The sequence below is a fragment of the Sardina pilchardus genome, chromosome 20 (genome assembly GCF_963854185.1).
Source record: "Sardina pilchardus chromosome 20, fSarPil1.1, whole genome shotgun sequence".
In the NCBI taxonomy this organism is placed as follows: domain Eukaryota; kingdom Metazoa; phylum Chordata; class Actinopteri; order Clupeiformes; family Clupeidae; genus Sardina; species Sardina pilchardus.
Genome location: NC_085013.1, coordinates 2,046,873 through 2,064,505, shown reverse-complemented (window position 1 = coordinate 2,064,505; position 17,633 = coordinate 2,046,873). Strand labels below are relative to the sequence as shown.

General features: G+C 48.6%; 1 long non-coding RNA gene across 2 annotated transcripts; it reads left to right on the top strand.

Moving 5' to 3' along the window:
- The first annotated feature begins 14,686 nt into the window (after nucleotides 1–14,686).
- Nucleotides 14,687–17,146, top strand: LOC134068135 (uncharacterized). 2 transcript variants are annotated; one of them, XR_009936598.1, is made up of 3 exons: nucleotides 14,687–14,750; nucleotides 16,199–16,395; nucleotides 16,730–17,146. It is a non-coding gene; the product is annotated as an uncharacterized LOC134068135 (long non-coding RNA). The 2 variants fall into 2 exon arrangements; XR_009936599.1 differs by lacking the exon at nucleotides 14,687–14,750 and adding an exon at nucleotides 15,397–15,494.
- The last annotated feature ends 487 nt before the right edge of the window (nucleotides 17,147–17,633 follow it).

Genomic DNA, 17,633 nt, shown 5'->3' with positions numbered 1-17,633 from the left:
TACAATTTCCAATGGGTAGTGTGGTGGAAAATTCCACGCTCCTGGACTTCTCAACAATTAGCACTCTGGAACCAATTAACTCTTGTAAAGAAACCAATTATCACTCTGGACCAAGCATCCGAAGAAGACCACGTAGACAGAGACTTCCCAACACTGAAGATCTTTATTCACTGTATCACAATGATATTACAATCCAAACAATGTCTGAACTGCACTACCAAGCAATAGAGTGAAGGCGGCGCTACCAGCTGGTACCTCGATGAGATCGATCTGAAGTTCTGGCTGCTCTGCTCCCCCTTTTATTCTGTTCAGAAGCGCCTCCTTCTGAGACGTCACCAGATCGTGTTTTAGCCAATCAGAAAGGCGGAGGAGCAAGAGGATCCAATCATAATGGTGGAAGTTTCACCCTCCTCCATTTTTAAAGAATACGAGCACACCTCTCATTAGGTCACTATGTTGAGTCATGGTTGTTTGTGCTCTTTTGCCATAGTTTAGGTTTTCTGGTTCTTTCCAGTTTTCCAGTTTGCATCTGTTTTACCCTTTCAACCAGCTGGCACATTGCCCTCACTCCTGCTTGAGTGGAAAGTCCCCTTTCCCCTATTTCACTCTGATCCAGCACATGTCCGTACATGCCTGTACATGCCTATAAATGTTGTTTCATGTTGATCCTTTTCTTATGAGTATATGGCATTAAAGGTTATTAATGTACTCTCATTATGTATTATTTAAACAATAGTCAAGGAAAAAAACACCACATATTCCCCCCTTTGAGGCTAAATTAGCCTCACCTATGAATTATGCAGCGAAGCAGATTTAAACATATGGGCGTGTCGTGAGCTATTATATGGTCACGGCACCCTATGACTAGTGGCACATGAGCATGTTAACTCTAAACAATAAACACACCACTTAAGTAGTTCCTATGCAATGTGCATGTAAGTATGTATGTGAGTATACAAATAAAGGAAATATGAGTATATAACTGAGTATATATGTGTGACTATGTGAGTGCATTTACATGTAGAATAAAATATCCAGACAGAGCGACAGAGGAGACCAATCGTTACTATAAATATAAGGCTAGGGCCCGAGACGGTTTTCGCCCCTAGGGTAACCACCAGACATGATTCCCTAACGCCTACGGGTCAAACAACCCAATGTAAACGCAACGGCCACCATGCCAAATAGGAGATATATAGCAACATGCGTGGTTCTGCCAATGGGCCTTGTCTTCGTGTACGTAATAGTAATAGATTATATACAGACTGCTTGCGAGACACCAGACATTGCTGGCCGTCGAGCCTTCCCCGTACACTGACCCAACCCCCTTTGTTGACACCTAGATCAGGTGCAAATTGATCCCTTCCGGACCACGTGTGCGTTACTGGCCGCAAGTATACGCCACACTGGGGTGGGGCGCTTGTGACGACCTACCCTGCCTTAGGTTGCCCCTGCTGGCCATAAGGGTCTTACCCGTCGTTGGATATCGCCTGGGCCACTCACCCCGCCACGCCCTTCGGGCGGGCCCAGGGGTGGTCTGTGACAAATGGGGCAAGGCTACAGACATCATGAACAAGCAGTACTGTCATGGGCAAGCATCTATCCAGGTTTTTGTCCTAACGTTGGATGGCCTTGCAGGTGAGGGCTAATCCTCTATTATACTAAGTTACCTATGCTAAGCGTGTATGCCTTATGGGCGACATTGTGTCGAGCCACAGCCTTGATTTTGACCTTGTCTTGTCTCCATCGCTCGGTGTGGGCTGGTATGTGTCTTTGCAGTTACTTGTTAGCGTATGTGTGTGTGTATGCGTAAGTTCCAGTGGGCGTATTTTATGTCAGAAAAACCTTAAATTCCCAAGCTCTCCCATTCAGGAGACGGCCACGGTGGGGGTGGGGGATAGCCGGCCCCACCCTCCTTCTCGTAGTCAGGCAATGTGAGCATCTCGTATTCCTCCTCCATTCCCTGGACGAGGAATTGTTTGGCAATTGCCTTAGAACAGACCCTACTGCAACACTGCGTGATGCAGCAGAATAGTCCCACTACTAGGGCTATTCCCAGCAATACTTTCAGGAGGAACGCCACTATAGTTCCCCCTATTGACCCGAAAGTGTCCCTAAACCATTGGCCCACAGAATCAAAGAAGCCTGTTATGCCCGTTATATCCGGAAGTTCAAACGTAGGCTCTTTTCCTGAAATGGAGTGAGCCTCCGTACTTAGATTCTTAAGTCTTCCTAACGCGTTGTTGAAGTCTGCAACTTCGTCGTCTGGTCCTGGGATGTATGTGCAGCAGGAATCCTTTCCCACGATTGCACACACGCCACCATCTTTGGCTAATATCCAGTCCACAGCCATTCTTGTCTCCATGGCCATTCTTGCTGTGGCATTCAAGCGGCGTTCCATTGCATCCATTCTGCGGCCCACGGCAGTGAATGCATCTATAGAAGTGTTCATGAACCGCAAATAGTTGTAATTGATCATATTGATCCAGTATGCATTTTTCGTTGCTGCTATGGATGGTCCGACCCACCAGATGGCGGCTTCGAGTCCCGCCATCACTTCATCTCGTACTTTAAATTCCTTGGGAATTTTCTTAGGCTGACCGAATTGGTCCAGATACACCTCTCTTTTTCTCCTTTTTGGTGACCCTGTTATCGTTGGGGGTCGTTTGGAATCCTTCTCATTCCATGGAATGATGTGAGTTCGCTGGGCTAGCTCCACCTTAGCGCACATTCCCCGCCATAGTTTCGGTAGGGTGTTACGTATCCCCCATTTCCTTCCGCATGCCCACCATGAGCCTTCCACTGGGATGTCCTGGCCTTCCATAAGTAGGAACGTGCTCACGTCTTTTTGGGGCTTAGTGCCGTCACTCCTCTTCTGTAGGTGGAAGTCATAAGGATGCTTCGAGCGGACCCATTTTGTCGCACAGAGTCCTTCAAACGTCCCCACATCTTCTCCTGCACCTATGGGCCATCTCAGTTCCGGGGAGCCCCCCAGAGAGATGATGTCCTCTGGCTTTGCGACCTTTGTATTAATGTGAGCAGAGTACTCTCCTAGATCCTCATTGGTTAGGTTGGATATGGTGAGATCACCAGACGTCAAGTTCAACATTGTTCGTCCCTTGTAGGTTCCGTAATACTCCACTTCTCCAGGTTCTTCGAATCGGGGATCGTGTGATGCGACACGGTGTTTTCCATTGAACCACCAATAAATGCTCCTGATTGGGCCATATCTTCCCACAGGGGAAAGAGTAACGTTTCCAGATACATTTCCAGGTAGCTTCCCGCCCTCTTGAACTATCTCTCCTCCTTTCCACATGCTTTCAAAGCATTCGAACTGTACTCCTTCCGGTATCTCATAGGACCAGTGAGTCTTTTTCATCGTTCTGAACCCCATGCTTGGGTATTCCCGTCTGCATTTTTCCGAGTTGTTCATACGCTGCTCGTATCGTCCCGTTGTCATATCTAGCCCACGCCATTGGCTGCCTCCCATGTACATGTAGCATTTGAATGGGGACCATAGAGCATTTGCAGGCGGGTTTCCTTCAGGCGGGTAGTCCTCTTCGAGTTTGGCGGATGCTGGTACGATTGTTATTTTGGGCCTGATTGCCGAACACACATAACAATGTCCTTCAGGGTGTATCGACTTTCCAGTGAATTCAGCCCACTTCATCCAGGCATTGTTTTCGAAGGCCTCATAGGTGTTGCTGAGCGACCTCTTCCGTCTTCCTTTACCCTGTTCTAAAGGTGTCAGCGTGCTTTCTGGGGGAGCCCGCGTACTATTGGTTACAAGTGTGCCCCTTATGTTAGGCGTGTCTTTTGTGATTATATATACATCGTCTCCTGACCCTTCGCTGTACATAATCATTGTCCCATCATACCCTTCAAGGGTACTTCCTGATTTGTTAGTTGGTCTGTTATTCAGTTCTTTGTACATTGTATCATTCAGTCTTTGTTTTTCTTTTGGACGAAGAGGCAGGGAGCCTCCTTTGTGTCCTTTTCCTTTATTCTTCCTATTCCTCGTCTCCTTCGCTTTCTGGGTGTGGAGGGAACCATTCACCTTCGTATGGGTCTTCGTAGTTACCCCAGTCTCTTCCAGGATAGTTATACCGGTGGAGTTCTGTGTCTTCTTGCCCAGCGCCTTCGCTGGTGTCTGGGTATCTGTAGCTAACGTAGGGGCCACTCTGAGAGGGGCGGTCTCGGTTGGGTGTCTTTCCAAGAGGGCTGAGTAGGGGGAGGGGTTTGTAGGCCAAGACATCGTCAAAGACGTCCTGGACCTCGGTTCGTTGCGTCGTGCTGTCCATCCTCGGTTCTTCCTCAGCTGGGACACTGGTACTGGGGCGAAGGTCTTCCCAGTTGATAGTGCCGTAGTCCTCGTAGTATGGGGGTAGTTCGTGGGAGAAGGGTGGCGCTGCTTCTTCTTCCCTCCTCTGCGGCCCTTCCTCGGCTTCGGCGTAGCCTCCTTCGTCAGGCGTGGTGGCTGAGGAGTCGGTTGTGGAGCTGTCCGTGTAGTCAGCGGCGGGGCGTGCTGCTGCTCCTCCAGATACCTGGGGTTGGGAAGCGGTCTCAGCCTTGGGTGGTCGCCGCTCGCCAGGCCCCATCCTGCAGCTTGGTCCTGCTTGGTTCCCATCAGTGTCACCACCTGTAGAAACAGATAGGGGAGAGAAAACAATATCCCTCCCAGGCACACCAGGCCCAGGGCCATGATCAGGAGCCGGCATTGTCCTCCTCGTCGTACTCCCACTCGTACTTGGTTCTCCCCTGGGCGGCCCACCACCATCATCCTCCCCTGGGGGGCTTGGGGGTCTCCCATCTCCGTCGTCGCCTTCCGGTTCTCCTGCTTCTCTCGGTGGAGGTGCCCTGTAACAAGAGTTAAGGTGATACCACAAATCTGACCCCTCAACCCTTACCGACCTTGGAGTGGTGTGAGTCACTTTGTATGGTCCCTCTGCCCTGGGGTCGAGGCACGATCTCTTGAACACCTTTAGGTACACCCAATCTCCCACCTGTATGGGTCCCCTTTCCGCCTCTCTCTTCAATCTCTCCTCCCTCTTCCGTTGTTCCTTGTAAATTGCCCTGTGAACTTGAGAGAGTTGTTTAATGTAGTTGCCCACCTCTCCCTCTAGTATTGCTAGAGGGGGTCGCCCATCCGTATGGTATCGTGGAGTGGGCATTGCCCTTCCTGTCACCATCTCGTGTGGTGTCAGGAAGGTGGTTCGATTTTTCTCACAACGCATTTTCATCAGAGCAATGGGCAGTGCATCCACCCAATTTAGCCCTGTATGCTGGCAAATTTTGCAAATTTTGTTTTTCAATGTTCCATTTGCTCTTTCTACCATTCCTTGGCTCTGGGGGTGGTAAACGCACCCAAAGCGAGTCATGATCTGTAGTTTTTTAGCAATTTCCCTCCATGTGTTAGCTGTGAATGCTTTGCCATTGTCACTGCTTATTGTCTCTGGAATGCCAAACCTGCTAATCACTTCCCTTGTGAGGAAGCGAATGACAGTTGCCTCATCCTGCCCAGTGGTTGGACAGGCTTCCACCCACCTTGAGTATCGACATACTATGACCAAGACATGTTTGAATTTCCTAACTGTTTTGCCCATGTCAATGTAGTCCATCACTAAGTGTTTGAATGGGCCGTCTGGGAGTGGGATGTGTCCCAGAGGTCTTGGTCCTATGCCTTTTCGTATGTTATGTCTTGCACAGGTGTCACAATTTCTGAGTACAAAACTAATACGATCCTGCAGTAGTGGTGCCCAGAACCCCATATTAAGGATCTGATCCTTGACCTCCCCCCTTGCGCAATGATCAACGTCATGCGCATCCTGAATGAGGAAATCTAGCAGCCGGTTCGAGGCCACCACTCTGCCGTCATGGGCCCTCCATAGGCCGTCCCTGTCCTGTGCCGCCCCCCTGTCTCGCCACCTCTGCTTTTCAAAGTGGGGGGCATTCGCCTGCATTTCCTTGATCGTATCTAGTTGGTGGATAGGATTGAGTATAACTACTCTCACCTCATCTCCCCCTGGCATTGCTGCTGCAGCTGGGACCATCATGCGCCCCACCTCAATGGCAGGAGCCTGTAGTGCCATGTTTTTGTTCTGCTGTAGTACCAACTTATCGTATGTCATGATCCGATCCATCAGTCCCGCCGGGTACCTAGTGGCACAGGGCGCATCCCAACAGATAGGGCAGCTGGCCCTCTGACATAGGGCACAGCAAGAGGGGTCTGGCTGGTGGTGATGCTCAGGGTCGTACCACTGGGAGCACCACAGGCACTCCATGTAGGGATAGGGGCAGGGGGCGGGGCATGGCATTGGCCGTGGCCACGTGCCATGGCCTACTCTGCTGAGCATTACAGTGTGAGGTTCATTCTCCTGAGGGGGCTTTGGAGCCTTGTTCTGAAGCCTAGCCTGAAAAGCTGCTTCCTTTGCTTCCTCATCTGCCTTTGCATTACCTAGGGTAATATGGTCCTGCCCCTTACAGTGTGCTTTGCATTTGCATATTGCTAACCGCGTTGGTCGCATCATAGCTGCTAGGAGTAGTTGAATTTGTTCAAGATGTTGGATAGGTCCTCCATCTGATTTTTTGAAACCTCTCTGTTTCCATTGTGCCCCATGCACATGGCAGACGTTATGTGCGTAGGCACTGTCTGTGTGTACTGTTGCTTCCTTTCCTGCTGCAAGTGAGCACGCTGCTGTAAGAGCTTTGAGTTCTGCCAACTGGGCAGAACATGGTTGTACGCATGGTTCGCACATGACTGTGACGAAGTCTTTTGGTCCTAGCATTTGCACTACACTGAACCCTGCATGTGTTTTGTTGTCATAGTTGTGACTAGATCCGTCCACAAAATAGGTAACTCCTTCTGACAGGGGTTCACTCTCTAGGTCTTCCCTAAGTTTAGAGAACGCTATTGAGTCCGTCACGCATTCATGTGGGCTGCCTTCATACTCGAGCGGTATGAGGTCAGCTGGGTTTCCGGCGGTGTCGCATGTTTTTATCGTGACGTCAGGACAGAAGGATAGGTTGTAGTATTTGAGCTGTCTTTGTGGAGTTAGGCAAAACTTTCCCTGTTCAGCTAACTGAGCCACTGCATGGCTGGTGTAGATCGTCACAGGCCAACCCATTGTTATGCCAGACGCTTTGACATAAGCTAAGTATGCCGCCTCTAGTCCCTGAAAACATGGTGGGTAGCCTTGTGCTACCGCGTCCAGTTTGGAGCTGTAGTATGCCACTGCTTGCTTCCTTTTTCCATGGCATTGTGCTTGAGAGACAATGGCTGCCATGTACGCATCCTGTCCTGGTTCCTTCTTTACTGTCACATACAGATGGAAAGGCTTGTTGTAGTCAGGTAGCGCCAGTGCTGGCGCCCTCTGCAGCTCTTTCTTGATTCTCTCAAAGGCCTCATCTCCATCTAGAGCCCATGTGACTCGATTCTTGAGGCTGCTGGTCCCTGCTCTGACAATCATAGAACGTAGTGGAGCTATCTTCTGTTCATAGCATTCCACCCAGTCACTGCTAAACCCTATGAGACCTATGAATGACATCATCTGTTTCACCGTGTTTGGTTTGGGGGCCTTGGTGATGGCCTCAATGTGTTCTGGGGCAATGCCCTTGTGTCCATGGGTGATCAGTCGCCCCAGGTAAATGACCTGGGGCTGTGCAAATTGCAGCTTCTTCCTTGACGCCTTGTACCCCCCTTCGGCCAAGACGGTTAGTACAAGGACGGTGTCTTTCTCACATGTTTCCTGGTCTGGTGAACATAACAAAATGTCATCCACGTATTGTAGGATCGTACTTTGGCATTTAACATGTTTCAGATCCTCCTTCAAAGCCTGGTTAAAAATGTGTGGGCTGTGTTTCATGCCTTGTGGGAGGCGTGTGTATTGGAATGTTTTCCCTTGGTATTGGAAGGCAAAGAGCTCTCTGCTGTTTGGTGCCACCCTTATGGTGAAGAATGCCTGAACCAGATCAATGGCAGAGAACACTGTTGCATCCGGTGGGATGTTGGTCATCAACACATTGGCGTGCGGAACGTCTGCTGGGTAGTCTTCAATCCGTTCATTCACAGGCCTGAGATCCTGTACCATTCTCCATCTTACTCCATCTGCTTTCAGTACTGGGAAGATGGGCGTGTTGCATCTCGCCCTTGGGACTTCCTCTAGAACTCCCGCCTTCAGCAGCTCCTCAATCGTTCCTCTGATTCCTTCTGCTGCTTCCGGTGATATTGGATACTGTGGCTGAAACGGCAGTGTGGCTCCTGGTTTTAGTCTGAACTCCACAGGGCTTGCTGATTTCACCAGCCCTATGTCTCCGTCTCCCTGGGACCACACTGAAGGCGGGACTTGCCCTAGTATCCTGTTGGTCCTTTCCTCGGTTGTCTCTGCTACTTCCTGTATTAGCATCATTTTCCAAGACCGTCGGTATTCCTCTTGTTCTACGCAATCGCTCACGAACCTTTTCCAGTCCGGATCAGATATGGTGAGGGGTACATGATTCTTCTTGTCCCAGCATTTGTATCCTGCTCCTCCTATCAGGCCATGCATGCAGTACGGGTTACCGTATGGACAGTTTTTTACATAGGGTATGTTGGCCACACCCTGTAAGGTCTGCTCCTGCTCTGTTAGCTCCCGTTCCTCTGCAACAGGCTCTGGCCCTGTAAGAGGTGTTGAGTCTTTCTTTGAGCGCCATGACAGATGTTGCTTGTATGTTTCCCATTCAATATCTTCACTGCTGAAAGGCTTGTGTCGCGTTTTGTCCCAACATCGTCGTCCTGCTCCTGGGAACAATCGCCACAAGCAGAATTCATTTCCGTATGGGCATCCCTTTACGTAGGGCACTTCCTTTTGTTCTTGGCACTCTGCTTCTGTTATCTCAATCACCTGTGGGACACCCCACACCGTGATTGGGTTGTCCAGTTTTATTCTGAACATTGGGCCGCTTCCGGGATCGATGGCTGTTTGGAATCGGTCGTTCATGGTGTATTTCCATTTAGCACATCTGGCCCTAAGCATTGCTGGGCCCATTTGTCTTGATCTGTACCCTACTGCCACTCTCAGGGTAATGTGGGGCATTGTTCCGGGCATGTCAAAGTGCATGCCCATGTCCCATCCTTCCACAAATTTCACTTGTGCAGCCACTCCTTCCTTGGCTACTATTATTGCGTGTATGTCCATTGGAATGCGTTTCCACACACCCACTTCCTTGTTCCATTTCTTTTCTCTTTCCTCATTGGGTGTCGTGTCGAATTTCACTGTACAGTGGAGAGGGCACCTTGGTGTCCTCAGGCGACCATGGAGGTCACTGATTTGGTGTCCGTATTGTGCAAAGATTCTTCGCTCCAGGTCTGGTTCCAATTGCCCAATCCAATAGACCTGTTGGATGTCGTTTTGTGGGGGTTCACTTATCATCAGGGCCATTTGTGTGGCCAATCCTGTTATCTCCACTCCATGGGGAGAGCATTCGATTTGGAGTTTTAGGTTGCACAGGGCGTCTCTTCCTAGTAGGTTAACAGGCGTATGCTCTGCTACTAGGACTGGTATTCTAATTTCCTTATCTTCGATTTGAATTGACACTGGTATCGTCATTGGAATGAGCTGCGTTTGTCCCGAAAAACCCACTGTCTTCATAAACTTTCCTGAAGATCTGGGGAGGTGTTGGGCATCTTTTGGGTGAAGACAAGTGTACGTTGCTCCTGTGTCTACTAAACATTTAACTTCTTTGCCCTGTATTAGAACCTGCAGCATTGGTTCCTTATCAGCTCCCCTCGTTAAGATGGGAAACTGACCCTCCCCTGGGTTTTCTGGGCCTCGTCAATTTTGGTAGAAGCCCCCCCCGTAGGGAGAGACTTGCATCTGTCCCTGTGGTTGGGCTCCTCCCTGAGTTTGTCCTTGCTGCGGTGGCATTGCACCACCTTGGCCTCCTCCTTGACCTCCGTTTTGGGGTCTGTTTCGGCAGTCTCTTGAGATGTGTCCTTCACCCCAACACACCCAGCACCTGTTATCCATTGGCTGGTTTCGGTTTTGTTGTCCTCTCCCATAGCCTCCTCCTCTTCCTTGTCCATATCCTCCTCGACGAGGTCCTCCACGGCCTCTTGGTTGGTACCACTGTTGCTGTGGTTGCTGCTGTCCTTGCCCATACCATCCCCCTGGTCCCTGTTGTGTGGGCATCATTGGTGGCACTGGTTGGGGCTGCTGCATGACCACAGGTTGCTGTATTACTGGTGCTGGGGTTGGAGCTGGCATTGCTGGGGCTTGGACCGCTGGCATTACTGGAGCTTGTGTGGCTGCCTTCTTTGAGCCTTTTACCTCCTGGATTTGCATTTGGGTTAGTTTTCGCAGGGCCTCCTTTTCCTGCTGTTCTTTCTTATCCTCCCCTTGTCTGTACAGGGTCACGTGGTGGGCGACTGCCTGCCTAAATTCGTCCTTTGTCATGCAGGCCCACCTCCAGTCATTCTCCAGCTGTGTTTTTACTGGTCTTGGCAGTGCATCCATTACTGCCTGCCTGAACTGTACTGTGGTTGCGTACGTTTCTTCCGGCCTCTGTTCCATTCTGGCCGTCCAGTCCTGGGCTGCCTTTTCCACAAAGGATGCTGTATTTTCACTGTCTTTGAGTTTTTCCACATGGACAGCTGTGGGGCTGTACTGATTAGGGTAAGCTGCTCTCAAGGCCTTCCATATCGCATTTCGATGCTGGTCGAATCTGTCTTCATCTGTACGAGGTGTCAACATCAGTCTGCCCAAGTTCTCGCGCTCCAGCACTGTCTCGGTCTCGGCTTTGCCCAATATCATGCTGAGTACATATTTGATGTCTCCCACAGCCAGGGTTCTCCCCTGGGTTTCATTTTCGAAATGCGTAATCCATCTGCCGGCCCCTTCGTGTAACACTGGGAGCCTTGCCAAGAGACCACTCACGTCTGAGTGGGCCCATGGCTGGTAATGGGAGTTGATACCCTTGTATATTAAGGGCGCCATTATGGATGTTTCTTCAGGGTCTGACTCCTCTTGGACTTCTTCCAATGTTCTCCCCTTCTTTCTGACCCTTTCCTTCTCCTTTTTCCTTTCTCTTTCCATCTTTTCCAGCTCTTTTCTGCTTTCTTTCAGACTTCTTTTCACTCCTTCTTCAATTTCGTCCAGTCCTTTCTTCATCCCTTTCCGAATTTCTCCTATGCCCTTTTCAACTCCTTTCTTGACTTTGTTGATTCCCAGCAGTCCCTTGGTTATCATTCTGGGTGGAATTAGCATTGGGCACACCTTTACCACGAATCCTTTGTTTCTACAGCTCTTTTGCTTGCCTTGGTGGATCCTTAGGCCCTGCATTCCCTTACATACCTGGTGACAGCCTGCACATTCCTTTTCGTTCTGTGTTGACTCGTTCAATTCCTCGAGCGAGTCTTCCAGCTCACCATAACGTTTCCTCATGTGTTCTGCCCTACCTTTGTCCCCTTCCTCTGTCGCTATGTAGTAAGCCTGGCTCACCTCGTTCATGGTTTGTTCGAGGTTATTCAGGGTTCTTTCCGCCTCTTCCTGTATTTCCCTTGAAACGTCGTCTTCTTCACTGTCTTCACTTTCTTCTGCACTCTCACTGTCACTTGCCACCTGGAATCTCACCTGGCATTCCCTCTGTTTCTTTTTCCCTCCTAGGGTCCTCTCTTCTGTTTTTCCTCTGGCATGACTTCTGGTTTTCCTTTGCTGGGGGATTTCCTCTTCATCCTCTTCCCCTCCAGAGGTCCGCTCCTCCTGACCTGTTATTCTCTTTGTAGGCTCAGAGGAGGCTCTTTTTGGTCTGTCCTCTTCCTCTTCACTTTTCCTCTGGATGCTGATTTCCCCCAGGGTTTGCTGTACTTCCTCCTTTACCTTCTTGAGGAATTCTTCCCAGTCCTGTCTGTATTCCCTGTATCCTTTAGTCTCACCCAAGCTCCCTTCCCTTTCTGCCCATCTTTCCAGTGGGTCTATTTCAGCCAGTATGTGGTGGGCTATTTCCTCTTTTTTCTGTCCCCGAGTCATGGGACTTCTTAGTTCTGTCAGTTTCTGCTTTATCCGTGTTCTTCTTCTTTCACAATCTTTCTCAATCTCTTTCTCTTGCTTCCTTATCCTTGGGTCTTCTGATTCTCCTTGTTCTCCTTCCTCTTGGGTTTTCTGTTGGTGAGTTTTCCCTGCCTCCCCCTTTTCAGCGTAGACTTGATTCAACCGCGCGGTGGCTTCTTCCTCAGCCGTTTCCAGGAATTTCAAGTAGGGTGTCATATTCTGGCCCTCTCGCTTCTCCCTGGGTATTGCTTCTTCTATCTTATCCAGGATGCGGCAGGCCAGTTTCTCCTTCTCGTGTCCTCTTAGGTCTCCCAATTTCCTCAGGCTCTGTCTTAGCCATTCTTCCTCTTTTTCACACAGAAGGCTCTCGCTTTCCTCCGTTTGTTCTTTAAGGGCTCCTTCTCTTGCATGTGGAGTGCTTGCGCAGCTCACTCCCTTTTCCCATCTTGGCCCCCCTCTCCATTCTTCACTCACTCCTCCTGATGCTGCTGCATGTTCTTCCCTCGTCACTCCATTCTCACTTGCTCCTCCCCCTGGGAATCCAACTATTATGGGGGTGGAGGGTGACTCTGGTGATGACGGCTGGGACGCCTGGGGTGACCCCTGTGGAGATCCATGAGGGCTGATCCTCCTCAGCTCCAGTATCCTCATTGCTTCCTCCATTACCTCGTCACGGGATCCTTTCATTATGATCTCTCTCAGCATCAGGGCTGCCTGTATTGCGGGGAGCGTGGGGCTCCCGACTTCTTGGACTGCTTGCAGTGTTGGAGCGTATGGACCCCCTGCTTTGATATGTCTGATTGCTTCCTGTAAGCTTGGAACTTCTGGGTACAGTCTTTTTGTGTCAGAATATGGCGGTGGTCTTTCCTCCAATGGTGGTGCCTCTAGAGCTAGGGCTGAATCCTGTGATGTCACTTCCTTCTGGGTGGGTTGTGGATAGTGCATCTTCTCTTTTTCTCCTGGGTTTGACACATGGTCAGGAGTGTTCTGCTGATCAGCCTTTTCCTTTCTTCTCTGCTCGGCTATTTTTGCGAAAGCTTCCCATACTTGGAGCTCAGTTTCCCTCTTTTTTCTCCTTTCCTCTCCTTTCTTGCTGCTCTTGTAGTTCATGACCTTTTCTCTCATTTGGGTCAGGACTATGGGGTCGAGTGTTCCCCTTTGCGGCCACGGGGAGGCGTCTGATTTTGTCCGGCTGGCCCATTTCTGGCTTACCTTCTCAATTTCTGGTTTTGCTATCTTGTTCTCCCTTACCACCTCTTCCAGTGGAGTCGGCTGTCTGGTTGTCATTTTGTTGACTCTCTTTGTTTTCTCTGCTGATTTTCACTGTTCTTCAGGATCTGCTTTGTCACTTCCTTCTTTGGGTTCCTGATCCTTGCTTTCTCTTAGTTCTGGATATGACACCCACGTGCGGATGTTGGGGTATTCCACTTCTTCCCACTCGGGCAATTCCCCTGGTTCTTCTTCCTCGGGCACGTTGAACCCTCCTCGTCTGGGGTAGCGCTTATACTTGTATGTCCCTTCCTGGACCTCCTTTATGATGCTATCTGCAGTGTGTATAGAGCCTTCTCCCCTGTTCAGGCCTGGGATCCACCCAGTACGGCTCCCTGGGACCCAACCTCGGCGTATGGCTTCCTCTACTTCCAAAGGGTCTGTTTCTCCTTTGTGGTATCGTTTTAGGGCAGTGTTAATATCTTTATATAGGAGATCTAATTTCCTTTCTTCTTCGTATTCCTTCTGGTATATTTCGTGATGTAGTTTGTAATACTCCTCCTCCACTATGCGCATATGGTTGTGTCTCTCTCTCTGGGCGACACTGTCAGCCTTGTACTTGCAGCAAATGTTCTTTTTATCCTCTTCTAGCTCAGCCTGGTGGTGTTCTTCTTCTACTTTATTTCTTCGTAGCTGCTCGGCGAAGCTCTCGTAGCGCGCCCCTTCCTCTTCTGAGCTGTCTTCCTCTCCTGGCTCGTCTTGCTCTTCAGGCTCTTCAAAGCAAGCCCAATCTGGGTACAGGTCTCCTACTGTGTATAGGACGGCGTCTATCAGGTAACTCCAACTCTGACAGTGAGCAGGAAGTGACACTCTTCCTCCTGCAAAGTGTTCCCCTTTTTCGTTTGTGACGTGTAATCTCCACCTTGTCCCTGTTCCCTGAGTAATTTTTAATGTCCACTCCCTTCTTTGTTCGCTTTCTGCCATACGCTTCCTATATTTATCTTATTTCGCTTCTGATTATGTTATTTTATTTATTTGTTTATTTCTTTATGTTTTACCTTTTTTGGTTTTATTTTAGTAATGTTTCACTATGTCCATACACACTCCTGATTCAAAGATGTAGGCTCTCTCTACCAGCCGTGCTACTATCTGTGTAAGTTCTGCGTAACTGTTGCACACATGTATCTCACAACAAATATCTGCGCTATTCCCTATCATCAATTGCCACTTTCCTCCTGGTAGTCGGGCGAATACTATGGACCACTTGTCACTCAGGTCCATGTATTATAGTTCCACAATTATATTTTGGTTGTTTTTGTTATCTTGGTTGTGTTTTTCTTTCTTTGTCCACTAGATGTCCTTCTGTCCTTATTTTATGTCGCCTAAGGGGTGTGTGGGCGTGTAGTTCCCCTTTCCCCCGCTTTGGCCGTGTCTTTTATTCTGTATGTGTGTGAGACTCCTGGTGCTTTGTGGACGTGTTTCCTTTTTGTCTCTATTTCCTTGTTTTCCTAATCTGAGGTAAGTCTTAGTTTTTTACAGGCAACGTTAGTGGTCTAGCTGTTTCTTCTGTGTCGTCCTGACTGCCCTTTTCCAGTTCTATGTAGGCCTTAACCCCTTTGTATGTTTTAAAATTTATGTTGAAATCTGTGCCTGTGTCTCGATCCTTCACTTCCACGAGGTACTTGCTACCCTTTTCAGTTGTTTTTTCAGTGACGGTGATGGTTTTTGCCTTAACTTGTATTTCTACACTCCCAGTATTTATAAATGCCTTCATATATGTTTCTCTTATTCTAAGCTATGTGTCTTTTAGACTGTATGCGAGTAGGGAGGAAGGGGGGCCACTTCTCCCTTTTTCTGGGCAGTCAGCCAGCTCACTTCCTGTTCTCTGTGTCTGCTTTTAATAACTTTCAGACTAAGGCTCCGATTTCTCTTTACTTCTTTATTTTATTTTTGCAGTTTTAACATTCAGCAATTACTTTCAAAAATGTCGTATTTATTATTTTATTCAAGCAAACAGTTTATTGATCATATACTTTATTCAGCAAAGCGGCTGTATTACAACTTATTTGCAAAGCACTTGTAAGGTCTTATCAGGCCCACCACTCTCTGGCTCTCTTTCCCTGTTCTGTTCTAACTCTCCTCCCACGCTTTCTGCTCTCAGGCTGCAGTCTGAACAGTTGCTCAACTATAGGTTGGAACTTGTATCCCACAAACTGAGATGCGTGTTGGATCACCTCCTGCACTACTAATGGCTCCGCACCTGTAAGGAGTTTGGACGAGATTGTTCCACTTTTTTCCACTACTATTGTGTCAACCTGAAATCCCCCTTGGTGTGGCTGACAAATTGTTATTTCTAACACCTTCTCTATGCACCTTGGCAATGGGCGGGATGTTCTTGGGTCTGGCCGTCGCCACTCACTAGAACGCCACTCCGTCCACAAGGACCTCTCTCTTTCTCGGTCGTCTGGGACAGTTGGGGAGTAGTCTTCTGGCTCTGAGGGTCTATAGGGGTGTTGTTCTAACTCGTCCTCGCGTTCCTGCTCAAAATCTGGGGTTTTTGGGGAGTAGATCTTTTCTGAATAGGGGCTATAAGTATCTGGGGACTGTCCTTTCCTCTCGTACCCAGAGTTGTGACTGCTATTCCAGCTGCAGCCTACGTCTGAAGACTGAACTATCTCTTCCTCTTCTGCCTCAGACTCTGACTTTTGCTCCTCTTTGCTTTCACTGTCTGTCACCGGGTCTGCTAAGTCTGATGCTTCTGTCTCCCCTCCTGCCTCTATCCACCCTGGATCCTGACTAAACCCACACTTCCACTGCTCTTCTCCCTTTTCTCCTGTGATTCTTTTAAAGTAAATCTTTGGGGGTGGCTCTTTTATCTGAACATGGGGACACTCCTGTCTAGTAGATGGATCACCTTCTGCTTCCCAGAAAGCCCCTTGACTGAACGTTAATATTTCTATCAACAGGTTTACATCTAATGCGTGTGATGTCTGTAGCGATTGGACCACTGCTCCCACTGCTGCTTCTATGGATGTGCACTTTTTTCCCAGTTCCTCTATGTAGACCTCTCGCTGGTTTCCCAAGCTTTCCACAATCCTCAGTGTGTGTGTGCACTCTGGCATCTACATGGGCCCACGCCCCACAACAGAAACAAGCACAGATGGTATGCACTCAGTATTTTACCCAATTATCAAACAGTTTAGAATAAAAAATATTATGTTCATGCCTCTTGTATAGCTCGCAGCTATTTTTCACGGTTTAGTCGCACTTCCCGTTTTCTCTGTCGCACAGAGTTAACACCTTTTAATATGCAGCTGTATTTATATTCAGCTATCACATAAAACCACCATAAGTGTCGCACACTTTACAGACTAGTTTCCTCACTATCTGTCTTCTCTGTCGCACAGAGGAAATACCATATACTCATAAACGCAAACGCTTTTGAGATCAACAGTATAACCCAATCTCTGTCTTTGTGTCTTCACTATTCTTTGCAGAGTGTTAGGTGAGACAACCCGTCCCAGGCTACCCACCAGCCCCAACAGTACAGTTCTCCCTAAATATAAGCAAAAACTGCTTACCTTGGGCCCGTTGGAGAACTGAACTGCCGGAACCTGCTTCACCCGGGGCGGAACTGCTCTCCTGGTTGTCTTTCCTCAAATCTCGGTAGGAACCTCCAGATCTGTGGTGGAAAATTCCACGCTCCTGGACTTCTCAACAATTAGCACTCTGGAACCAATTAACTCTTGTAAAGAAACCAATTATCACTCTGGACCAAGCATCCGAAGAAGACCACGTAGACAGAGACTTCCCAACACTGAAGATCTTTATTCACTGTATCACAATGATATTACAATCCAAACAATGTCTGAACTGCACTACCAAGCAATAGAGTGAAGGCGGCGCTACCAGCTGGTACCTCGATGAGATCGATCTGAAGTTCTGGCTGCTCTGCTCCCCCTTTTATTCTGTTCAGAAGCGCCTCCTTCTGAGACGTCACCAGATCGTGTTTTAGCCAATCAGAAAGGCGGAGGAGCAAGAGGATCCAATCATAATGGTGGAAGTTTCACCCTCCTCCATTTTTAAAGAATACGAGCACACCTCTCATTAGGTCACTATGTTGAGTCATGGTTGTTTGTGCTCTTTTGCCATAGTTTAGGTTTTCTGGTTCTTTCCAGTTTTCCAGTTTGCATCTGTTTTACCCTTTCAACCAGCTGGCACATTGCCCTCACTCCTGCTTGAGTGGAAAGTCCCCTTTCCCCTATTTCACTCTGATCCAGCACATGTCCGTACATGCCTGTACATGCCTATAAATGTTGTTTCATGTTGATCCTTTTCTTATGAGTATATGGCATTAAAGGTTATTAATGTACTCTCATTATGTATTATTTAAACAATAGT